The 27118-nt window shown below is 40.4% G+C and overlaps 1 protein-coding gene across 15 annotated transcripts in view; it reads left to right on the top strand.

The window, feature by feature from the left end:
• Nucleotides 1-27118, top strand: part of LOC110500605 (receptor-type tyrosine-protein phosphatase delta) — a 612371-nt gene that overhangs the window by 270368 nt on the left and 314885 nt on the right. For all 15 annotated transcript variants that reach the window (XM_090214671.1, XM_090214666.1, XM_036958032.2 and 12 more), the window contains exon 8: nt 24636-24683. The gene's annotated coding sequence lies outside the window, so the exon portion shown is untranslated. The remainder of the gene's footprint in view (nt 1-24635; nt 24684-27118) is intronic.

Below are 27118 nucleotides of genomic sequence, written 5' to 3' on the forward strand. Positions count from 1 at the left end.
TAGTCATATCCTATCCGTAGACACATCTCAGTGGGTTTTGGGGACTTCATAATGCCATGTTAGAGACTTGTTTCAGTTAATCTATTTAAATACACCTGAAATGTATTTTCCCCTAGTTCATCCATATCCAACCATCATACAAACCACTTAAATTTGACCCAGCAACCTTTTCCAAGAAACCTTTTAAAACACAAATCTCTATTACATAGCAAGACCTTTTTAAAATAGTAGTATATCTATTCATGCTGTAAATAGAAGTCCTACCGTCAAAATACCATTCAAAACAGCAAATGGGTGCATTTGATCTGTCATGCCAATGGTTGTCTAAATACTGTACATGTAATTACTATTGATGCGCCTAGAAATCCTTTAATAGCCTTGCGTGACCTCACACCCAGTTCAAAGAACTTTCACATGTCAATACAATTGCTGTCCTTGTTCTGAAGCAGAATCAACAATAGCCTTTCAGCTTTTCAGAGTATCTGCCGGGCTAACAGCTTATTTATAAAAACAGGAGAGAAATGAGCAATTACTTTGGAGGAAAATCAATTCTTGGAGATCCACACGTTGGGGTTACCAATAAAAGGATAAAAGCCAGTATATATTTCACTCACAACAAAGAGGAAAATGAGTTTGGGCTTTAAATATATTTTTTTGGACCAATCAAGATTTCATTTTGCTCAAAGATGTCGAGTGACTCTGCTAGTGTGACTAGAGCAGAGATGACAATACTTTAAAAGATGTCCTTGTACCGACACAGCCACTGTTTTTCATTTTCACATTGTGCGGTCTCTTTTCTATCAAAGCATCACATTGGAATCCATTCTACAGACATCATTTGAAGTAATTGATTGTACACACCATCATAATTTGAGCTGCAATACTGTCGGAGGACAACAAAAGGCTATGTTTACTTTCAAAACTAGCAGCATTAGCACGGCCCGTGAGTTGCCTAATGTCCGTGCTGTGGGCAAGTGTCGATCAAATAGCAGAGTGTTATTTCGCCAGACTTTCTTGTCGGCAGAGTTAATTGAGATGCTCTCAAAAGGAGACAAAAGTGTTTGGTGTTTTTCAAGCGGGGTATAAACAAACCCATTCCAGATAAGGCTAAATACCATTAAGACCGCATTAGAGGAATCGTTCAGCGTCTTTGGAGTATTTATTTCTGCCCAAATGTAGTTTCTTACTCGACCTGGAGGAGAAAAGCTGAATAGGAACTAAAGTATCAAGGTTTCTGACAAAACAGGGAACGTATCACCTCCACGTAAAATAAATGGGTGTACTACAGCAACAATGCCTGGCCTACCAACAACTCATTCTAATATTGACAATAACCACGTATTCATCCACAGTTTATATGCAAGTAAAATCATATAGTATTTTTAAAAATCCACGCCAGCTGTGATGGAAACATGAAGTTTCAGTATTATTTAATAACTGCTGACAGATCATTTGTTTGTCCGACATGGTGCGATCTTTTTGTGTCTGTAAAATTAACTATGCGAGATACGGCCTTTATGAGCAAATATTGATATATAATAAGTAAACTTGGAGTCACGCGATGATATGGTGTGTGGTCCTCCATGAATCAAGAAACATGCATTTTATTAGGCTACAGATTAAATAAGTTATGATGAGCTTCACAGGGTGGTGAAAGTGCACGGTGATCTTGATGCTCCTTTCCTATAAATATCAAGGGTTTTATTCTGGTGACATGGTGATCGATGCTTGACTGCCATTTGATAAATGAAAATATTCTCGTTCTTATCCATACTAATCTCATCATATAGACTAGACAACCTGCACAGCCTGCCCACACTGTATCTGCAAGCTGTTGGCTAGAGCGAATGTGTCTAGACCAGAGTCTGAATCTGTTGCCAATTGGATGGAAACCTAGCTACCGACAATATTTTTTTGTTCCACACTAGTATTGTGTATACCGGAGTTGGGGTCAATTTGATTTAAATTACAGTCAATTCAGGAAGTACACTTAAATTCCAATTCCACTTCTCTGCAATGCATTTCATTGACGAAAATGTGGAATTGGAATGCGTTTTTCTTTCTGAATTGACTGTAATTTAAATGAATTGACCCTAATCCTGGTATGTATATCACTCATTTCAGTTGACACACTTAAATGGATATTTCAGGATTTTGTCAATAAAGTCCTTTGTCTACTTCCCCAAGAAAATGGTATCAAAGAGTTCTTCTGACTCTGGGGAAGTAGATAAAGGGCTTCATTGACAAAATCCCGAACAATCCCTTTAATTCTGTGATTTCACTACATCCATATGGAGTTAGACACTCTAGACAGAGCAGAAGTGAGTCACAGTTCACACTTAGCTCATTTCAATTACTGTAATATCTCCATTGTGCCCCATTGTTATCATCCCCACTGAAATGTACTGTGTGAGATATTGGGATTTAAATTAATATGCTAATTACCATTTGGATTCAGCAGCCCACAATGGTATACTCAAATACGTCCATGTAATTATCAAGATTAGAATGTCGCAAATGTTTGAAGACACCTGCACATATTACGGAATGAAAGAAATGCCCATAGACGTATAATTGCGATTGATGATGAGCTGTAAGTTATCATCGCTATAGCTACATATACTGTAACTCCTCCATATACACCACTGTAAAGTATTTCCCACTTGTGACGACTCACACACACACGTCTTACATCACTGTATTAGCTGACAATCCTCATTCAACCGCCAGACACGAGTGTGTTCCAGATAGATCCCCCATATGTCAGAACCACAGTCTCTATTTCCCATAGTCCTCAGTGACTGGCAGGCTTCGGCGTACCATGAAAGCTGGGTTTGTGATGCCCAAAATTACCTCATCGCAAAAACCCAGCAGACTCGGTTGGCATAGTCACGGCAGCCTTTTAAATAGGGTTAGTGTGGGTTTGACTGACAGACTTAGCTAGTCCATTCCCTCAAGGAAAAAACAGTGGAAAGGATTTCAGGTTTCAGGGCAGTGACATACTCAAAAAAATATATAATATTGTATATGTGTACTCAATCTAGTGTGGAGGGGAACTAGTCAGGGAATAGGGTGTCTGTGAGATGCAGCTACTGTAGTTTGTTAGCACAGGGTTTGACAGTTTAAACTCCTACTGTTCATACTGCTCGTACTCTAATGCTAATTCCAGAATGATATGCTAAACATACAGTAATCCCTTTAATATTTTGTGGGATACAGCTGCCTATGATGTCAGAATTGAGTAACCCAAAACACTTGTAATCACATAATCTGTGTTATCTAACAGGAGTCTCAGAGGCAACTACGAAAAATAACCCCAACTCTCTTTAGACAATTGAAGAGTTTCTTTACAAAATGCTATATATCCATTTTCAGAAATTCACTTTTATTTTTTAAAAGATATTTAAGATATAAGATATTGGTGTGTTTTTTCACTATCTAATCATGGCATGGGGTTGTTAAAGGATAGACATGTATTTGTTTGAAATCTATCACTTGATGGTTTCATTTAAGATAGACAAATAATTATGTTTCTTTGCAAAACGCTATATAGCCGCCTCACTCTGAGAAATACAGTGGGGCAAAAAAGTATTTAGTCAGCCACCAAATGTGCAAGTTCTCCCACTTAAAAAGATGAGAGAGGCCTGTAATTTCCATCATAGGTACACTTAAACTATGACAGACAAAATGAGAAAACAAAATCCAGAAAATCACATTGTAGGATTTTTAATGAATTTATTTGCAAATTATGGTGGAAAATAAGTATTTGGTCAATAACAAAAGTTTATCTCAATACTTTGTTATATACCCTTTGTTGGCAATGACAGAGGTCAAACGTTTTCTGTAAGTCTTCACAAGGTTTTCACACACTGTTGCTGGTATTTTGGCCCATTCCTTGATGCAGATCTCCTCTAGAGCAGTGATGTTTTGGGGCTGTTGCTGGGCAACACGGACCTTCAACTCCCTCCAAAGATTTTCTATGGGGTTGAGATCTGGAGACTGGCTAGGCCACTCCAGGACCTTGAAATGCTTCTTACGAAGCCACTCTTTCATTGCCCGGGCGGTGTGTTTGGGATCATTGTCATGCTGAAAGACCCAGCCACGTTTCATCTTCAATGCCCTTGCTGATGGAAGGAGGCTTTCACTCAAAATCACACGATACATGGCCCCATTCATTCTTTCCTTTACACGGATCAGTCGTCCTGGTCCCTTTGCAGAAAAACAACCCCAAAGCATGATGATGTTTCCACCCCCATGCTTCACAGTAGGTATGGTGTTATTTGGATGCAACTCAGCATTCTTTGTCCTCCAAACACGACGAGTTGAGTTTTTACCAAAAAGTTATATTTTGGTTTCATCTGACCATTTGACATTCTCCCAATCTTCTTCTGGATCATCCAATTGCTCTCTAGCAGACGGGCCTGGACATGTACTGGCTTAAGCAGGGGGACACGTCTGGCACTGCAGGATTTGAGTCCCTGGCGGCATAGTGTGTTACTGATGGTAGGCTTTGTTACTTTGGTCCCAGCTCTCTGCAGGTCATTCACTAGGTCCCCCGGTGTGGTTCTGGAATTTTTGCTCACCATTCTTGTGATCATTTTGACCCCACGGGGTGAGATCTTGCGTGGAGCCCCAGATCGAGGGAGATTATCAGTGGTCTTGTATGTCTTCCATTTTCTAATAATTGTTCCCACAGTTGATTTCTTCAAACCAAGCTGCTTACCTATTGCAGATTCAGTCTTCCCAGCCTGGTGCAGGTCTACAATTTTGTTTCTGGTGTCCTTTGACAGCTCTTTGGTCTTGGCCATAGTGTAGTTTGGAGTGTGACTGTTTGAGGTTGTGGACAGGTATCTTTTATACTGATAACAAGTTTAAACAGGTGCCATTAATACAGGTAACGAGTGGAGGACAGAGGAGCCTCTTGAAGAAGAAGTTACAGGTCTGTGAGAGCCAGAAATCTTGCTTGTTTGTAGGTGACCAAATACTTATTTTCCATCATAATTTGCAAATAAATTCATTAAAAATCCTACAATGTGATTTTCTGGATTTTTTTTCTCATTTTGTCTGTCATAGTTGAAGTGTACCTATGATGAAAATTAGAGGCCTCCCTCATCTTTTTAAGTGGGAGAACTTGCACAATTGGTGGCTGACTAAATACTTTTTTTTGCCCCACTGTAAGTAGTACTGCTAGGTTTTACACAGTCAAATGTAACAAATAAGTCACTTTTTTATAAAAAACTGTATAAATTATACATTTGTGACATCAATATAAAAATGCATATTTTTTATTCAATACAGTAATATGAAATCTGAATGTAAAACTTTTAAATTTGACATTTAGCAGATGCTCTTACTCAGAACTACTTAAAGTGAGTGCATTCATCTGCAGATACCAAGGTGAGACAACCATATATCACAGTCAGGATTCAGGATTCAAACAAACCATTCCAACTGAACAATTGATACAGTGCCTTCTGAAAGTATTCATACCCCTTGCCTTATTCCACATTTTGTTGTGTTACAACTTGAATTCAAAATTTATTAAATATAAAACATGTTCTAACCCATTTACACGTAACCCATAATGACAAAGTGAAAATATGTCTTACATTTTGTTTGCAAATTTAATGAAAATGAAATACAGAAATATCTAATTTACATAAGTATTCACACTCCTGAGCCAATACTTGTTAGAAACACCTTTGGCAGTGATTACAACTGTGAGTCATCGTGGGTAAGTGTCTAAGAGCTTTGCACACTTGGATTGTACAATATTTGCAATATTAGAAAATTCTTCAAGGTATGTCAATTTGGTTGTTGATCATTGCTAGACAGCCATTTTCAAGTCTTGCCATACATTTTCAAGACAGTTTAAGTCAAAACTGTAACTAGAACACTCAAGAACATTCAGCGCTGTCTTTGTCAAGCAACTCCAGTGTATATTTGGCCTTGTGTTTTAGGTTATTGTCCTGCTGAAAGGTGAATTTGTCTCTTATTGTCTGTTGGAAAGCAGACTGAACCAGGTTTTCCTCTAGGATTTGGCCTGTGTTTAGGTCTATTCTTTTTTATCCCAAAAGTTCCTTAGTCCTTGCTGATGACAAGTATACCCAGAACATGATGCAGCCAACAACCATACTTGAAAATACAAATAGGGGTACTCAGTGATGTATTGTGTTAGATTTGCCCCAAACATAACGCTTTGTATTCAGGACACAAAGTTAATTTCTTTGCCACATTTTTTTACTTTAGTGCCTTGTTGTACACAAGATGTATGTTTTGAAATATTTGTATTTTGTACAGGCATTATTTTTCTCACTCTGTAATTTAGGTTAGTATTGGGGAATAACTACAATGTTGTTGTTCAATGTTCCCTCCAAAAACCTCACCACTGAGCAAATTTCAGGTCTCTTTGTTGCCTCTTTGATTAATGCCCTCCTTGCCTGGTCTGTGAGTTTTGGTGAAATTTCAGGTCTCTTTATTGCCTCTTTGATGAATGCCCTCCTTTCCTGGTCCGTGAGTTTTGGTGTACTGCCCTCTTTTGGCAGGTTTGTTGTGGTGCCATATTCTTTCCATTTTTTTGTAATGTATTTAATGGTGCTCCGTGGATGTTCAATGTTATGGATATTTTTATATAACCCAACTCTGATCTGTGCTTCACAACTTTGTCCCTGACCTGTTTGGAGAGCTCCTTGCTCTTCATGCTTCCTTCCGCTTGCTTGGTGGTGCCCCTTGTTTAGTGGTGTCGCAGACTCTGGGGCCTTTCAGAACAGGTGTATATATACTGAGATCATGTGACACTAAGATCGCACACAGGTGGACTTTATTTAAATAATTATTTGACATCTGAAGGTAATTGGTTGCACCAGATCTTATTTAGGGGCTTCACAGCAAAGGGGGTGAATACATATGCACAGACCACTTTTCATTTTTTTATTATTATAATTTTTTTTTCATTTCACGTCACCAATTTGGACTATTTTGTGTATGTCCATTACATGAAATCCAAATAAATTACAGGTTGTAGTGTAACAAAATAGAAAAAATACCAAGGGGGATGAATACTGACGTAAATAAGTCATTTCTGTTTTTTAATTTCAATGAATTTGCAAAAAAATGTAATGTAATGAAACAATGTGGAAAAAGTCAAGAGGTCTGAATACTTTCCGAAGGCACTATGTGTATGTGTGTGTGTGTGTGTGTGTGTGTGTGTGTGTGTGTGTGTGTGTGTGTATGTATATATATATATATATATATATACTAAATATATACACTCCGGACTCCGACAATGCTGGTCCTAATATTTAAATATTTCTTAATTCCATTATTTTACTTTTTAGATTTGTGTGTACTGTTGTGTGTTGTTAGATATTACTGCACTGTTGGAGCTAGGAATACAAGCATTTCGCCACACCCGCAATAACATCTAGTAAATATGTGTATGTGACCAATAAAATTAGCAAATTATGTGACTTGTTAAGCAAATGTTTACTCCTGAACGTACAGTGCCTTGCGAAAGTATTCGGCCCCCTTGAACTTTGCAACCTTTTGCCACATTTCAGGCTTCAAACATAAAGATATAAAACTGTATTTTTTTGTGAAGAATCAACAACAAGTGGGACACAATCATGAAGTGGAAAGACATTTATTGGATATTTCAAACTTTTTTAACAAATCAAAAACTGAAAAATTGGGCGTGCAAAATTATTCAGCCCCTTTACTTTCAGTGCAGCAAACTCTCTCCAGAAGTTCAGTGAGGATCTCTGAATGATCCAATGTTGACCTAAATGACTAATGATGATAAATACAATCCACCTGTGTGTAATCAAGTCTCCGTATAAATGCACCTGCACTGTGATAGTCTCAGAGGTCCGTTGAAAGCGCAGAGAGCATCATGAAGAACAAGGAACACACCAGGCAGGTCTGAGATACTGTTGTGAAGAAGTTTAAAGCCGGATTTGGATACAAAACGATTTCCCAAGCTTTAAACATCCCAAGGAGCACTGTGCAAGCGATAATATTGAAATGGAAGGAGTATCAGACCACTGCAAATCTACCAAGACCTGGCCGTCCCTCTAAACTTTCAGCTCATACAAGGAGAAGACTGATCAGAGATGCAGCCAAGAGGCCCATGATCACTCTGGATGAAATGCAGAGATCTACAGCTGAGGTGGGAGACTCTGTCCATAGGACAACAATCAGTCGTATATTGCACAAATCTGGCCTTTATGGAAGAGTGGCAAGAAAGCCATTTCTTAAAGATATCCATAAAAAGTGTTGTTTAAAGTTTGCCACAAGCCACCTGGGAGACACACCAAACATGTGGAAGAAGGTGCTCTGGTCAGATGAAACCAAAATTGAACTTTTTGGCAACAATGCAAAACGTTATGTTTGGCGTAAAAGCAACACAGCTGAACACACCATCCCAACCATCCAACACAGCTGAACACACCATCCCCACTGTCAACGGAGACGGAGATTTGTCTTCCAACAAGACAATGATCCAAAACATAAAGCAAAATCTACAATGGAATGGTTCAAAAATAAACATATCCAGGTGTTAGAATGGCCAAGTCAAAGTCCAGACCTGAATCCAATTGAGAATCTGTGGAAAGAACTGAAAACTGCTGTTCACAAATGCTCTCCACCCAACCTCACTGAGCTCGAGCTGTTTTGCAAGGAGGAATGGGAAAAAATGTCAGTCTCTCGATGTGCAAAACTGATAGAGACATACCCCAAGCAACTTACAGCTGTAATCGCAGCAAAAGGTGGCGCTACAAAGTATTAACTTAAGGGGGCTGAATAATTTTGCACGCCCAATTTTTCAGTTTTTGATTTGTTAAAAAAGTTTGAAATATCCAATAAATGTCGTTCCACTTCATGATTGTGTCCCACTTGTTGTTGATTCTTCACAAAAAAAATACAGTTTTATATCTTTATGTTTGAAGCCTGAAATGTGGCCAAAGGTCGCAAAGTTCGAGGGGGCCGAATACTTTCGCAAGGCACTGTATTTAGGCTTGCCATAATAAAGGAGTTTAATACTTATTAACTCAAAACATTTCAGTTTTTAATTTGTTATTAATTAGTAAAAAATTCTAAAAGCATAATTCCACTATTACATTATGGGGTATTGTGTGTTGGCCAGTGACCCAAAATGTAAATTTAATCAATTTTGAATTCAGGCTGTTACACAACACAATGTGGAAAAAGTCAAGGGGTATGAAGGCTTTCTGAAGGCATTTTCCAAAGAAAAACATTTTAATACACACCTAAAATCTATGAATGCAAAATCATAGAAGCAATCATTTCTGGTGAAAAAAAAATGTGGATATAGCATTTTGGAAATAAACTTCAATTTTAGCACTGTGTAGTAGTCACTTGGCTCGCTAATACACAGAGCACAGTGTGATAGTAATTACTGTTAGTAAACAATGCACTTTGCAGAGATTATTGCATGCACTCCGCGTCCTCAATTTGTTTGTGATTAAGTGGTGAAGCTTGGACAGCTGTTGAAGATGAGTTCATTGGCGTGTTTAATTAATTGCACTTGAGATAATTATTCAATCATTACTTTGATGAATTTCTGCTACCCGGATTATGTGTCAAACGTCTGGATTGATATCAATAGTTTGGGAAGCAGGTCCGAACGCACAGGTCCAATATGTTCAGCGGGTATTTTTTTCCTAGAAATGCTTTGATTACTTTCTGTAGTAACATATTGTCTTCTGTTGTCTTCGAAAGAAGAAAGAAGGTTTTGACATGTTTCTGCTAAACACTAACTGTGGAATCTGCTCATGTATTTTTCGTACTTTCAAACATGCATGTTTAGGATTTATTCCCAACCCTATCTCAGTCTCAGTGCTGCTCTGTCACTTTTTATTCCAACGTTGTGATTTGATTCTGTCCTCATTTTGGTTGAAACATGCTTATCCTCTGCCCCATAGATACACTGGGTTGTGGTGACGACATCCAGCTGAAGGAAAGCCTCGGGTTCTGGACCATTTTTCTGTCATGCCACTTTGCACGGCTACCTCTTGATAAAACCCCCCAAAATCGAATTAATTGTGCAGGGGGATGGGAGATGGGGAAGTACCTAAAAGAACCTTGAGCAACACATGAAGCTCTCTCTTTCCCCTGTTGCATGTGAAAACAGTGACAACAGTGAAAACAGTGACATGAAACAAGACCCTCAAATCACAGGCTTTGTTTTGAAGTTGTGTGCCAGTAGGCTCTTCTAAGAAAAATGCATAGAGACAGAATCAACCATGATGAAATTCTTTCCTCAAAGACAGTCTGCTTTTAAATTACCATAACATTAAACCACTATGTTTATCAGTAACTTGACAAAGTGGCTGAGCAGCGCATTACATGTCTGTCATGTCTGTCATTGTCGTGTAAACCTATACTTAAAACAATCAAACAGCGTCTTGATTTAGGCCTAGATACAGCGTGTTTAGAAAGTATTCCTAACCCTTGATTTATTACACTTTTTTTTGTGTTACAACCCGAATTCGAAATGGATTAAATTGATGTTTTTCTCTCACCGATCTACACACAATACCCCATAATGACAAAGTGAAAACATGTTGTTAGAAATGTTTGATAATTTATTGAAAATGAAATACAGAAATATCTCATTTACATAAGCATTCACACCCTAGTCAATACACGTTAGAATCACCTTTGCAGCGACTACAGATGTTAGTCTTTCTGGGTAAGTCTCTAAGAGCTGTGCACACCTGGATTGTACAATGTTTGCACATTATTATGTTTTACATTTTTCAAGCTCTGTCAAGTTGTTTGTTGATCATTGCTAGACAGCCATTTTCAAGTCTTGCCATAGATTTTCAAGCCAAATATAAGTCAAAACTGTAACTAGGCCAGTCAGGAACATTCAATGTCTTCTTGGTAAGAAACACCAGTGTAGATTTGGCCTTGTGTTTTATGTTATTGTCCTGCTGAAAGGTGGGTTTGTATCTGTGTCTGTTGGAAAGCAGACTGAACCAGCCAGTGCTTAGCTCTATTCCATTTATTTTTATCCCCAAAAAACGTCCTCGTCCTTGCTGATGATAAGTATACCCATAACATGATGCAGCCACCACCATGCTTGAAAATATGAAGAGTGGTACTCAGTGATGTGTTGTGTTGGACTTGACACAAACATAACACTTTGTATTCAGGACATAGTTAATTTCTTCGCCAAATGTTTTGCAGTTTAACCTTAATGCAAACAGGGTGCATGTTTTGGAATATTTTTGGATTCTGTACAGGCTTCCTTCTTTTCACTCTGTCATTTAGGTTAATTTTTTGGAGTAATTACAATGTTATTGATCCATCCTCAGCGTTCTCCTATCACAGCCATTAAACACTGTAACTGTTTTAAAGTTAACATTGGCCTCATGGTGAAATCCTCTCCGGTAACTGAGTTAAGAAGGGTGCCTGTATTTCTGTAATGACTGGGTATTTTTATACACCAACCAAAGTGTAAATATTAACTTCACCATGCTCAAAGAGATATTCAATATCTGCTTTTTTAAATGTTTACCCATCTAACAATAGGTTCCCAGGTCTTTGTGGTTCAATCCATGTTTGAAATTACTGCTTTACTGAGGGTACCTTACAGATAATTGTATGTGTGGGGTACAGAGATGAGATAGTAATTCAAAAATCATGTTGAGCACTATTATTCCACACAGAGTGAGTCCATGCAATTTATTATGTGACTTGTTGAGAAAATGTTTACTCATGAACTTATGTAGGCTTGCCAAACAAAGGGGTTGACAACTTAATGACTCAAGACAGTTGAGCTTTTCATATTTAATTCATTTGTAAACATTCCTCAAAACCTAATTCCACTTTGACATTATGGGATACTGTGTGTCTTCCAGTGGCACAAAATCTCAATTTAATACATTTAAAAATCAAGCTGTAACACATTTTCTTGGGGAAAAGTCAAGGAGTGTGAATAATAATTTCTGAAGGCACTGTTTGTAAATCCATCTCTTTGCCAGCTGGCTGTGCGATATGGTACATTTCTTGCAAAGGTCAGTATTTCAAAGAAAACATTGAACAATATACAGTATCTGATTCATAATGGGGATTCTGTTTAATTGGTCTAATTTGACTTAAATTGAAATGGAATCCAATCCATTCACTTAAAGCAACCTCTGTTCTCAGTTGCCACTGAGGTGAAGTGTGAACTCCTGACTGTATTACTTGTGAGAAGACATCCTCAGGTGATTTCCTGTCCACACTCCTAATTACATCCCTTCTTTGTCCTCACGTTTTTTGCCCTACTATACTGTGTTCTTAACTAGAGACTCACTCGCAACACATTGCCTGTTGATGGTTACACAAGGGACATTAAGGCAGTGGCACATTTAAAGTGTCCCTTGGCACTCTGGTGTCTCTGGGTAACTCACTGGCAGATGGTGTGAACGAGCCGATTGGTGTCAGTGATAGACACTATCGCCGGACAGGAAATGTGCAATAACAACAACAGTGTGGTTTTGTTAGGGTGGATGGGAGGCTGGGCTAGAGACTTTTAGTGTTGCAGTCAGTAAAAACACTTCTGATTGGCTACTCTTTCAAATAAAATGAAATTGTATTTATCACATGCGCCGAATACAACAGGTGAAGGTAGACCTTACTGTGAAATGCTTACACGTCCTTAACCAACAATGCAGAGTTTTAAAAAAGTAAGTAAGAAAAATTTGCTAAATAAAAAGGAAAAATAGTATCACAATGAAATAACAATAACGGGGCTATATACAATGGGTACCAAGTCAAAGGTGGGGGGGGGGGGGGGGGGTGTTATACGGGGGGCTCTGAGGTACCGGAACACATTGAGAAAAAAAGTGCAAACACAAAATAAGACACAAGTAGCCTACTATCTATGGTGGTGAATCGGACAGCACTCCCAAAGGGGATAATTAATCCAAGGCATTTTAGACGTCATTGCAGTATGCCCACATACTTGAGTATAGCTCGGGGGCTGACACAAGTCCGTATTTCTTACAGCCTAATTTTCAAGACATCAATGTACAGGAACATTTTTAGACGACAATGCAGAACACCCGCCATATGCACACATACTCAGCTGTGGGAATTTCATACATTTTACAAGACATCAATGTAGCAGTAGAACAAATATCACAATATCGGAATATATCTTCAAATAAGAGACATCACTGTAAGCTACAGCAGAACACACATATGAAAATATATAGGCCTCCTGCTTATGTGATAATGTGAAGCACATATTCAGATTACAAACTTGTTCTGTGCTGTGAAAGTAAAGGTCAAAACATTTCCTACCTTAGTTTTCAAAACCTTCCAATGACTCTCCCCATGTCAAGTCCATTTAACTCCTGAGAGTTAACTTCTTGCTCAAAGCCATGAGCGAGCATGTGGCTGTGATGTTTAGCCTCCTTCTAAGGCTGTTCTGAAGACTCTGGCTGTCGTGTCTATTTTGTCCTTCATTTTGAGTGTTAACCTGGGTGTCCTCCTAAGCCTTGTCTACAAAGTTTGCTGCTACCAAATGCACCTTGGTTCAGGCATGTTCAAAAACCATGTTTCTGAGGGCTCTTTGTTGTTGTTTAGTACATCTGATGCATAGGATGTTAGTTTACTGAACATTCCACCCACTCTTTTGCTAGTTTTATCCCTCCAGTCATTTCTAGTCCCAAACTCCCTACCTTTTTACATGTTGTACAGCCCAACTTTGAATTCTGCATGACAAGCCAGGCGTTATATGTTTGCTTGTTCTTAAACTGCAAATTGCACCTGCTCCGAGCACTTCGTCGGTGGATGCACTACCCCCCCTGCCCCCCAGATCCCTGTCTCCCTCTCCCGCTGAGTCTGACTCGCTAGTAGGACTACTAGATGGTGGAGGTGCCGGGGGTGATGCTGAACTGGCAGGATTAGCGTTGCCATCAGAAACAGTTTGCACCTCACTCCTCTTCTCCGGCATTGAACGTTCTTTGGCTCGTTCTGGGTTCGATTCACCATCTTTCTCTGGATTTTTGGGTTGAAAAATGTCCAACTCGATTGCCTGTTCTTATCAATGTTTTATTTGGCTTTCCCACAACTCTAATTCAGTAGGGAGACGACTAGACTAGGCTACGTGACGTGATTACGTAGGGACCTCTTCACTAGCTGACCTCCACTACCAAGACCGGTGTAAAGAAAATTTACTGACAACACCGGACGTCCCCATAACCTCCATGTTCAAATAAGAGAGCAGGTCTGAAATCAGTGTGGCAGGATAGGAGGGTTACATAGAAGGACCGCGCTTTTACATGATGGTCTTTCTGTGGGGGGCGGGAGAAATAGCAATGGGACAACTTGATATAATGCAGATCGCTTTTTATTAGAATGTATGCAGTGCTAACAGTGAAATAATTAATAAATCATGCTGTGAGAGGTACTCGATCTGGGCAAATAGGCGCCGGAACACCGTTTTCTGTTCCGGAAGGATCCGGCTCAAATTAAGCACTGTGTGTAAGTAGGGGTAAACATGACTAGGCAATCAGGATAGATAATAAACTGAGTAGCAGCAGCGTATGTGAAGTGTGTGCGTGTGTGCGTGCGTGCGTGCCTGCGTGTGTGTGTGTGTGTGTGTGTGTGTGTGTGTGTGTGTGTGTGTGTGTTTGGCGTCAACATCCATGTGTGTGTGGTCTCCCGAGTGGCGCAGTGGTTTAAGGCACTGCATTGCAGTGCTAGCTGTACCACTAGCGAGCCTGGTTCAAGTCTCAGCTGGCAGTGACCAATTGGCCCATCGCTCTCTAGCGATTCCTGTGGTGGGCCAGGTGCATGCACGCTGACATGGTCTCCAGGTGTACAGTGTTTCCTCTGACACATTGGTGTCTTTCGGAGGACGAACGGTTCTTGACCTTCACCTCTGCTGAGTCCGAACTGGAGTTGCAGCAATGAGACAAGACTGTACCTACCAATTGGATACCATGACATTTGATAATATCCACGTGTCTATGTCCGTGAGTGTTCATTGAGATTGTGCAAGAGAATAATTAAATAATTCATTAGGCGAGTCAAATGCAAATAGTCTGGGTAGCAATTTGATTTCCCTGGCTTGGGGTTAGAAGCTGTTAAGGAGCCTTTTGGTCCCAGACTTGGCACTCCCGTACCTCTTGCCATGCAGTAGCAGAGAGAACAGTTTATGACTTGAGTGGCTGGAGTCTTTGACAATTTTCAGGGCCTTCCTCTGACACCATCTGGTATAGAGGTCCTGGATGGCAGGAAGCTCAGCCCAAGTGATGTACTGTAGCGCCTTGCAAAGTTGCCATACCAAGCGGTGATGCAACAAGTCAGGATGCTGTCAAGGTGCAGCTGTAGAACCTTTTAAGGATCTGAGGTCCCATGACAAATATGTTCTGCCTATTGAGGAGGAACAGGCATTGTTATGCCCTCTTCTGTCTTGGTGTGTTTGGACCATGACAGGTCCTTAGGGATGTGGACACCAAGGAATTTGAAGCTCTCGACCTGCTCCACTACAGCTCTGTTGATGTGAATGGGAGCGTGCTCAGTCCTCCTTGCCTTGTAGTCCATGATTAGCTATTTTGTCTTACTCACCTGTTTAAAGGTCTTACTCACGTCGGCTACGGTGTTTAATCACACAGTCATCTGGAACAGCAAGGGCTCTCATGAATGGTTTGTCGGAGGGCGTAGCAGGATTTCTTATAAGCATCCGGATTAGTGTCCTGCTCCTTTAAAGTGGAAGCTCTAGCCTTTAGCTCAGTGCGGATGTTGCCTGTAATCCATGGCTTCTGGTTGGGATATGTACGTACTTTTACTGTGGAGACGACGTCGTTGATGCACTTATTAATGAAGCTTGTGACTTATGTGGTATACTCCTCAATGCCATCGGATGAGTCCCGGAACATATTCCAGTCTGCGCTAGTGACACAGTCCTGTGGCTTAGCAACCGCTTCAACAGACAATGGTACTTCCTGTTTGAGGTTTTGCTTGTAAGCAGGAATGAGGAGGATATAGTTATGGTCAGAGTTGCCAAATGGAGGGTGAGGGAGAGCTTTTTATGTGTCTCTGTGTGTGGAGTAAAGGTGACTAGAGTTTTTTTTTTTTTCTAGTTGCACATCTGGCAGACATTTGGCAAAACTGATTTCAATTTTCTGCATTAAAGTCCCCAGCCACTAGGAGTGCCGCCTCTGGATGAGCATTTTCTTGTTTGCTTATGGCCTTATACAGTTCATTGAGTGCGGTCTTAGTGCCATGCTTTGGTTTGTGGTGGTGATGTGGACACCAAGGAGTTTGAAGCTCTCGACTCGCTCCACTACAGCCCCGTCGATGTGAATGGGAGCGTGCTCAGTCCTCCTTGCCTTGTAGTCCACAATTAGCTCTTTTGTCTTGATCACATTGAGGGAGAGGTTGTTGATCCCCACCGGTGCGGAGAGATCCTTAGCGTCCGACTCATTAAAGAAAAATCCTCGTCCAGTTCGAGGTGAGTTATCGCTGTTCAAATCAAATCAAATCAAATCAAATTTTATTTGTCACATACATGGTTAGCAGATGTTAATGCGAGTGTAGCGAAATGCTTGTGCTTCTAGTTCCGACAATGCAGTAATAACCAACAAGTAATCTAACTAACAATTCCAAAACTACTGTCTTGTACACAGTGTGAGGGGATAAAGAATATGTACATAAGGATATATGAATGAGTGATGGTTCAGAGCAGCATAGGCAAGATACAGTAGATGGTATCGAGTACAGTATATACATATGAGATGAGTATGTAAACAAAGTGGCATAGTTAAAGTGGCTAGTGATACATGTATTACATAAGGATAGAGTCGATGATATAGAGTACAGTATATACGTATGCATATGAGATGAATAATGTAGGGTAAGTAACATTATATAAGGTAGCATTGTTTAAAGTGGCTAGTGATATATTTACATAATTTCCAATCAATTCCCATTATTAAAGTGGCTGGAGTTGAGTCAGTGTCAGTGTGTTGGCAGCAGCCACTCAATGTTAGTGGTGGCTGTTTAACAGTCTGATGGCCTTGAGAAGCTGTTTTTCAGTCTCTCGGTCCCAGCTTTGATGCACCTGTACTGACCTCGCCTTCTGGATGATAGCGGGGTGAACAGGCAGTGGCTCGGGTGGTTGATGTCCTTGATGATCTTTATGGCCTTCCTGTGACATCGGGTGGTGTAGGTGTCCTGGAGGGCAGGTAGTTTGCCCCCGGTGATGCGTTGTGCAGACCTCACTACCCTCTGGAGAGCCTTACGGTTGAGGGCGGAGCAGTTGCCGTACCAGGCGGTGATACAGCCCGCCAGGATGCTCTCGATTGCGCATCTGTAGAAGTTTGTGAGTGCTTTTGGTGACAAGCCGAATTTCTTCAGCCTCCTGAGGTTGAAGAGGCGCTGCTGCGCCTTCTTCACAATGCTGTCTGTGTGGGTGGACCAATTCAGTTTGTCCGTGATGTGTATGCCAAGGAACTTAAAACTTGCTACCCTCTCCACTACTGTTCCATCGATGTGGATAGGGGGGGTGTTCCCTCTGCTGTTTCCTGAAGTCCACAATCATCTCCTTAGTTTTGTTGACGTTGAGTGTGAGGTTATTTTCCTGACACCACACTCCGAGGGCCCTCACCTCCTCCCTGTAGGCCGTCTCGTCGTTGTTGGTAATGTCTAATGTCATAGGAAATTATGGATGAAACATTAAGTACAAAAACCATCAACAACAGAGCAAAAAAAACACACAAAGTAGCACAATTATCCAGGAGCCCGTTAAATGACGGCCATCCCCTCCAGGATGAGTGTTAACTCTATTTTGTTTGGCACTTGTTCATTTTATTTTGAAGGGCTTTCAATTTATTGATTGAATACTTTTATAATATAGAGCACTTGTATTTTTGGCACTTCCAATCTAATCGAGTATCTCGAAGAAGATATCTGTATTTTGTTTGCAAAAATCACAGCTTGTAAAAGCAAGTCTGTTTGACATTATCCCCAGATCTGTGTCTGAATCTCATTTTAGTAACTTCGCATTCACTCTCTCTCTCACACACACACACACACACACACACACACACACACACACACACACACACACACACACACACACACACACACACACACACACACACACACACACAGAGTCCCCCAACAGTCCACCGACTCATCTCCCACACTCCCAGGCTCCAAAACAGCCACGGCTGTCCCAACATGGCATCATCAGGGTCCAGAGTGTCCGTAGTTGTTGGACCGGCTCCAGACGGAGCACATCCAGCCAACGCCTCGCCAGCGTGTCACTCAGAGCCCCAGACAGGCAGGACAGTGAGTGTGATAGCCCAGGGATGGGAGTCGGAGTGGGGAAGAGAGGGAGGAGGGAGTGGGAGATTGACAAGGCCCCTGGCACCCATAGGGGATTAAAGTGTCTGAGGAGATGAGCCTAGGGGTTGGCTCAAGGGGCCTAGGGGTCTCAGTCTGTTCAGTTCAGTCTAGAATTAACAGCCTAGGCCAGTAGAACATGTCATTAGCAACTGGCATCACCTTAAGCATTGGGTTTAATGACAGAGTCAGTTGATGTCTCTAAATTTCCTTTCTAAGGACTAAACTAATTCTAACTAATTATTAACCACCTAGTTTATCTTTTATATTACCTTGAGTATGACTTACTATGTGTAAATCACCTCAAAGTGTTTGGCAAGTAACCGACATGTCTGTAGTTCAAATCCCAGAGCCGACAAGGTGAAAAATATGTTGATGTGCCCTTGAGCAAGGTACTTAAACCTAATTGCTCCAGGGCCGCCGTTGATAATGGCTGATGCCTGGCTCTGACCCCATTCTCCGAGGGTGTCTCAGAGGGAGTCGGGATATGCAAAAAACACATTTCCAAATCACACATGCTTAAAGTAGGACAAATAAAAGCACCCACCAAATAATTATTTTAGAATTACATCAAACAATAGCTGCTCTACTTGAAAATGACTTGATTAGTGAACCTGTTGACTTTGAACTGTCTCAACTTCCTCATTGTCCAATGAACTCATTAAGATGCAAAGTAACCCAGTGCTATACTGTGATAGAAAGGGTTCATCATGTTGAAAGTGCATAAGCAGCATATGCAATAGGACTAACAAGCTGGCCTCAGTCAAATATTACACAACACACTTGATCTCTTGAACGTCAGAATATATTGCCTGAATAAATCTAAAGATGTGGCTGACATGCAGCATATCACCCTCCATAAAATACCTGCCGCTGATCAAGGTAGAAGGATCATGACTTTTCCCAGAGTTGGCTTGGTAGCGAGGCCACTTCAGTGTGACAGACATTTCCAATTAAAATGGGTAAATAACTTTTGGATTCATCTATTCCACCTGGCCCAAGATTTATCAGTCCATCTTCCTTTAAATCCGCTCACCCCCAAAATGGTAATATCACAGATTTGGATTCCTCGGTAAAATGTATTCCGCGCTCCAATATCCTGCCTCCATTTGAATCTCTCCTACTTCTCAGTGGTCTGACACAAGGCCACCCAACATGGGTCCTAAAAACACTTATATTACAAACAATACAATAAGACAGACAGCTAAAGCAATGTCCTCAACCTCTGTTTCTGCCCCTTATATTTGTTTTTGTAAACTGTGGTTGGTTTGTCAAATGTAACCTTCAATACTTTTATTTTTTTGCTGTAGTAGCCTTCCATGGCTCACTTTGGGTGGAAACCAAGATTGAGAAGTGCTCAATATTATCATAAACATATTCTCATAAACCACAAGCCTGTATGTCACTGTATCAACTCCCCAACCATTAGTTTTTGTTAGGACAAATTGCTAGCTTCAGCCAAAATTCAAGAAACAAATTATGATAGCAGGGTGGAACTTTTGAACAAACTCCTATTTTGGGGGTAAATCAATGAAGTGACTCATTAACGTGATGAATGGCCACAAAATCCCCAGGTTCCCTGCATCAAAAGACCCCCTGGCATCCCTCTTGTGGGCCATTCCGGGTGAAAGCAGAGCATTTAAAACGTGCTGCCCCTCGGTGCTGAGGCAAGCAGCTCCGCCAGCAAAATGTTCCTTTTTTCAACTCCAGAGACTCCATGGACCCATTCTACTGTTAACATAAAATCGTTGAATTTAGCTGTGGATTCAGGCACTCTCTAAATTTGAGAAGGTACAAAAAGAGGGGAGGATGGGGTGTGTGTGTGGGGGGGGGGGGGGGGGGGGTCATCGTTTTAAACTAAACTAGGCTCCATTATTATTCAGTAGTGAGTAATTACACTTAAAGTTGACAACACTCGCAGGCTTCAAATCCATCTTGTTGACCGTGAAGGCAACTAATTAAGTGGAATTATAGTTTATAATGGTGGGGATCAATAGGAACGATTTGGACGATGCATCATTGTCAGGCCGGGACTCAAGGAGATACGTTTTGCTGTGCGGTGTGAGATAACGCAGTCGGTAGTGACGTTTTTGTTGTTGTTGCATTATGTGCCGTCCGAAACTGTACGCAGACACAGTAGTCTCAGATCTGCAGATACAGAGCAGATGACTTCACAGTGCACATATTTGTAGGCGTGTTTGATTGTGTGACTCCTGGTCTATCGTAAACCCTATGGAACCTATGATATAGTGCAGGGTTCCCCAGCTGGCGGCCCGCCAAGTTTTCTGTGCAAAAAATGTATTATGCTGGGCATAATAGACTGAAGAAACACCAGGAAATCGGCTCCAAGTGATTGTAATTGAAGAAATCTATTCTTTAATTAAAGAAAGTATTCCCACGCAAAATAGAGACAGGTGATCGTATACAAATTAAGGATTGCTTGAAATGATTATGTTTTAGTCAAGCATTATATATGTTTGGACTTCTTGTAGTCAATTTGCAGTCTACGTTTTGGCCGACCGACCATCCGCTCAAGAAAAAATTGCCCCGCGGCTGAATCTAATGGATGATCCCTGATATAGTGTCATTTTAAGGACCAATCAAGCATCATCATCATCATCATTCATGATCAACATCACTATTGTCAGCATTCCAAAGGGACAAATCATGTTTACACTGTAAAAGATTGTAGGTTCATTTCCAAAGCTTACTTACAGTTGCACTCCATTGGCCAAACTGAGGCCCTATACTAAGATTTATGTTTGTAAACAAAGTATTGGCATAGACATTTGCCAGGGGCCGCCCAGCTGTTTACGAACTGTGGGCGGAAACAGAGATTGAAGGACTGCACCATTCAAAGACATTGTTACCTATTGACTACTAAATGACACCACAAAAGAAACGTGTGTGTGCGAAATGTGTCAAACATTTCTCAAAGATGAGCAAACAAGCAAACTACCAGATGGCGAATTCAGTAGACTGATTGTACAACAATGGCTCTGGCTTACAACAAAAGAGTGATGGCTGAATTACAGTGTAATGAGTAGAACATCCGAGACTCCCTTTGCAACCTGAAGCAATTATCACATTCAGCTGTTGCTTACACTATATTGACTTCTTTCTTGTTTCAAGATAGCTCCTACATCTGATGCACAAGACCTCAGGCTGTATAAATGCTAACTGGCCACAAAAAAGCCACTTTTAAAATCTGTAACGCAACAAAAAACTGTGTGTGTGGGGGTGTGTGCATTGTCACACACTCCAAATAAGCAGACATATAACAGGATTCTTTATGTTTACATGAGCTGGAGCTGCGGTCAAATACATTCGGTCACCTCTGCAATGTGTGGGTGTGCAGACTGACTCACGATGCCAAGCTGATTGAAGGGTGCTGACAATTTAGTGCCTTGAGCCCAGGCAGCCTTTCCCAGCAGATTAAGATTATACAGAGAGGTGTCAGAAAATACTGGCCACTAGGATTTACTATTTTTTCTAGTTTTCCGTTTTTTTTTATATCAAATATAACATTTCCATTACACTACCAGAAGGCAATCAGTGTTGTTGCACTAATACCAAAGCAATCAATGATGTTTCCCCAGTATAACACTGATTAAGTAATCGGCATATACATTTTATTTTTTGTCACATACCGATACCAGTGTTTGGTATCGGTATGTCCACGTGTTTGGATTGAATTAGGCCCTTTGTATGCCAACACATTTCAAATGAGTTTACTAAAGCTTAAGTGTGATGTGACATTTAATTTACCTCTTCATTTCTACTTCAAATAAAGAAGCATGGTGATATAAGCATCGAGTCATATCTGAAAGGCTAAACAACTCTATTTGAACCTGACAAGAATAGGTTAGCATGCATATTATCTAGTCTATATGAAGCTCAACTTAAAGTTGAAGAAGTTCATTTTACCTCTCGAAACTCTAGCCACAGGCTTACATCAGCGTATCATCGTCCTGTCCTCGAGAAAAAGTACCTCAGTAGTTATCTAATTAACTGTAATTATGCTAGGCCATTCTCAGAATCGATTAAAATGAGACCACTTTGAGAACACTTATCAGACAAGAGTCCTTCCCTCCCTGCCACTCTGAATTGAATGGACTTGATGGGACAGTTTCTATGGAGACCAACAACAAGGGCAAATCAGGCGAAGTTCATTTTAGTGGCGAGGTGCTATTGAGGTAAGGTTAAAAGTCTTTGGTACAGTACAATATGATGACAGCGGAAGGCTGAAAAATAGTTGCAGGTGTGGAGGCTAAAGAATGACATAAAAAGGATGTCCAAACTAGCATACCATGTAGAATGCTGCCCAATACATTGGTTCACTCTATGTAGTATGCTAGTGTGGACACAGGAATAGAACCCAGAAGTAAATGAATAGTACAAATAGTATAAATGATCAAGTAAAGCTAACATACCCCATACAGCGTGTGCTCACAGAGACAACGCTGTGTACTTCCCTACCGGATTTTTGATTCTCCCATTTCCATTACCTTAAGCCCCGTAATCTTGATGTTTTGACGGGGAGGGAGATTGCATTGGAGGGCATCACGTTCAAACAGGGCAGCTTAGTCTGGTACAGTATAGTAACGCGCAGCACACACCACCACTGTGCTTTTCCAGATATGAAGTTATAGGATTCTGCACCTGGTAAAAGAGAGGAGTCGATGGAGTAAACGCCTTATATGAGTAATTACTTTCTAATGAATGGAGGGTAGCAGTTCAGTTAATATCTGCCAGTGAAAGGATGTTTGAGATTCTGTAAAGCTGCTATAGGTGAGCCCACAGGTAAAAATGTCTTACAGATGTGATCTCACTGGACAATACTGCTGTAAAACTAAGCAAGGTGATTCATATGATGAATTGTGTACACGTTTACAGTATTTACATTATAATCAGTACATGTACAGTATAAAACAGTATACATTTGAGGTAGAAGTCATCAGTCAAGCATCCAGAGTTTACACTTCATATTAATCACTGTACTTGCCTACCATTCCAAACTGACATAACCCTGTGGAAGCTCATTGCTTACCATTCCAAACTGATGTAACCCTGTGGAAGCTCATTGCTTCCCACACTCAAACTATTTGATTTCTCCAAAAGTGAAATAGCATCTCCACTTGAGTTCGTGGCCCAGGAAGTGAGTGCCAACAACAGTGTCCATATAGCTAAATATTGACTGCACCACCCAATTCCAAGGCATCATTCGGCAGTCTCACTCGCTCTGTGAAACATGAAATAAATGATCACAAATCTCAAGTATGTTTTTCCCTCCTTCGTCTTCTCCCAGGGGGACTGATGGTCTTTTGTTTCATTCAGTTTAGTTTTGCGGAGCTCCGGTCAGATGCATTCCCTTGAAGGACCCGTCTGTTTTTTTGCAACGGCCTCACTCAACTCCTTATACTTGATGGGAAAAGAACCAAAAGAAAAGGGTGCACCTCCCTATGGTTAGTCAGAGCGCGTCACACTCCAGTGTATTACGGAGCTGAATCGATATCTGAATTTTAACACATCGGTGGCATCTGATGCGTCCGCCTCCAGGGCCTGAATTTTCTCTATCTCTCTCTCTCTCTAATGATTAACAATGAGGTAGATAACAAAGTAGTATTTGACAGTCAAACTGATTCGGTTATGTTTGAGTGGCCCTTGGGTTCAGACAGTCTTTTAACACGAGACTCACTCAAACTCGATCAATTCTTGCTATCTTTGTCCATCTTCAAGGCTACCTGCTAGTGTTGGCCTGGGCTCACCGATACCATGAATAGGTTGTTGTCGTTGTTTGGAAGGGAATTGTATTCTTGTTCTTTGTCCTTCAGACACAGCCTTTCAGACACAATATTAAAGGTGTACTTTCCCTAAACTCTGTCTGTTCAGTGTTTTCCCATGACTATGACCATGCAGTTTTCAGGTTTGGACTTCATGTTGTGTTCCCTCTTTCTGGTTTGATAAGTTTATCAGAGTTTGTTGATTGAATATCTCTTGAGAACTGGCTTCACAGGTGCTACCAACGTACAAAATGGTCTAGCATCTAACACACTATCAACATGCTATCACGAGCTGAGTGAAGCATCTGGCACTGTGTACTGTAGTTCTAGTTACATTTTCCAATTTGGTCTCTGGATCGCTCGGGTGCTTTAGTCTTCATTAAGGGGAGTTCCTTGTTGATCAATCACTGTCGCTTGGGCTTCTCTGTAATTGTGGGCTTCCTTAATCATGACGGACGTCTCATCCTCTTCATTGTCACACAGGTCTCAGGAGAGAGAATGTTCCATGACTTTCACACCTTCAACCTCAAGGTAAGCCTCCATGCTTAATAACTCCAGATTGGTTTCGGGATGCTGCTCTATCAGTCTACAGTTGATATAAAGGACTGTGGGTTTGATTCTGCAATAGCTGCCTGTCTATCGAATGTACACAAGGAGGACAGACATTGTGTGTAGACATTGACACATGTCTACGCGGTATCACAGTGCAACGCGCTATGTTTACTGGGATGTGACAACTCATTCTGACAACACAAAAGTGACATGAATGTAAAACAGCACACTGTCGCAATACCAGGATAGCTACAATGCAGTACTGACATACACAACAGACTACATTTAACCTGCCACATAAATGCAATGTCTTATTTGTCCACCTGTGCACACACCTGTCTGATTGTGAAAACTGGAAGTGTCTTCCTGTGGTAGGGAGTGGTTATGTGGTTGTATGTTGTTACAGTCATGAAAACCATTACTAAGGGAAATGAGCTACTGTGTAAATACTGCAATGCAGGTTTGATTGAGTTTATCCTGCTGACATGGTAGATGAAGGCAGACATGAAGAAGACAGTGGCATTGTGGGTAAATTGTAGATAATATAAGACTTCGTATTGTACGGACTTGTCTTTTCCAAAAGTCTAATATTACACTGACACACTGAACCGTATTCAAATGAGAATGTTAACTGGCTGACGGATAATATCATAGGTTACTATTTATACTGCAAAATGAGCAAGAAGGCAAATTGTAATTTATATGAAGAAAAATCCCATTGTATTGAAAATGCCATTCCATTTTCAAACTATGATAAAGTAACACTCATTTGATATGGTTGACTGCCAGCCGAATTCATTATTTTTGTTGCAGAGTTCGACACACATTTGATTTCCTTAGTCTTTAAATTGACAATTATATGAGAGGCCTTACTCTTGAGAAATCCAGAATGTCTCATTTTACTCACTGGCTTATGAGTTAACATTGAGACTCGTCCTATTCATTTTGACAACATATTGACAGACATGTCAATGACCTACAGGCACATACTATGACACATAGACAATGAGTAACCAAATATATCTGCAATATGAACTAAACAATGAAGTTGTCTGTGTCAAAAGTACAGTCTGTTAGTGAACTGATGAAGCTTCAACATTGACCTAAGGGGAGCAATAACAAGGTGTTGTGTGATATTTCCCTAGGTTTTTATTTGACAGCAGACCTGTGTGCAGTATAGTATTAACTATGGCATGTTTCAATGAGACAGTCCTCAAGTGTGGATGGATTAACTTGGAAAATGCTCACTAACAGGGATGTAAACACATTTGTGCACAAAATTTGAGAGACATTTCTGGGATTTTCTTTATTACGGCTCATAAAACATGGGACCAACACTTTACATGTTGCATTTATATTTTTGTTCAGTGTATATACTGAGTATACAAAACATTAAGAACCATGGCATAGACTGACCAAGTGAATCCAGGTCTGGTGGTTTGGAGATGACATAGCCTAATACAGACAGCTTTTCTCTGTTATGCGGTGTACCTGACATGCATGATTGTTGATCACACTCCGATGTTCAGATGAATGGAATTAAATGTTAGTGGTGGCAGTGGTGTAAAGTACTTAAGTAAAAATACTTGAAAAATACTTGAAAGTACTACTTAAGTAGTTTTTGGGGTATCTATCTGTACTTTACTATTTATATTTTTTACAATGTTTACTTTTACTCCACCACATTCCTAAAGAAAATAATGTACTTTTTACTTCATACATTTTCCCTGACACCCAAAAGTACCAAAAATTACATTTTGAATGCTTAGCAGGATAGGAAAATGGTCCAATTCAAGCACTTCTCGAGAAAACATCCCTGGTCATCCCTACTGCTTCTGAAATTAAATGATGTCTGAGAATTGGAGTGTGCCCCTGGCTAACTGTAAATAAAAAATACAAATAAGACAATTATTCCTTCTGGTTTGCCTAATATAAGGAATGTGAAATGATTTATATTTTCACTTTGTCTTTTGATAGTATATTTGAGCAATTCCATTTACTTTTGATAGTTAAGTATATTTAAAACCAAATACTTTTAGACTTTTACTCAAGTAGTATTTTACTGGGTGACTTTCACTTTTATTTGAGTCATTTTCTATTAAGGTTTCTTTACTTTTACTCAAATATGAAAATGGGGTAATTTTTTAAATAGTCTATAATGCGAACCACAGCAGCACTCAACTCAGACAGCAGTGTGAAGCCGACTCCAGCTGCTGGCAAAGTAATTCAAAGCCTATACTTTGTCACCCAGGATGTAACTTTCCAGTGATACTCTTTTCGACGGTTAATGTTGTTATTAAAACAAAATGAGACAACCTCATAGTAGAATAGTTGACCTATTTACCTAGTCGGCTTGTGTGTTCTATGTGAGAAAACTCTTCCTCTTGAGGCGCATTCAAGTTGCGAGAGCCATA

This window comes from Oncorhynchus mykiss, chromosome 21 (assembly GCF_057628025.1).
Source record: "Oncorhynchus mykiss isolate SJ-2025 chromosome 21, ASM5762802v1, whole genome shotgun sequence".
NCBI classification, from domain to species: Eukaryota; Metazoa; Chordata; class Actinopteri; order Salmoniformes; family Salmonidae; genus Oncorhynchus; species Oncorhynchus mykiss.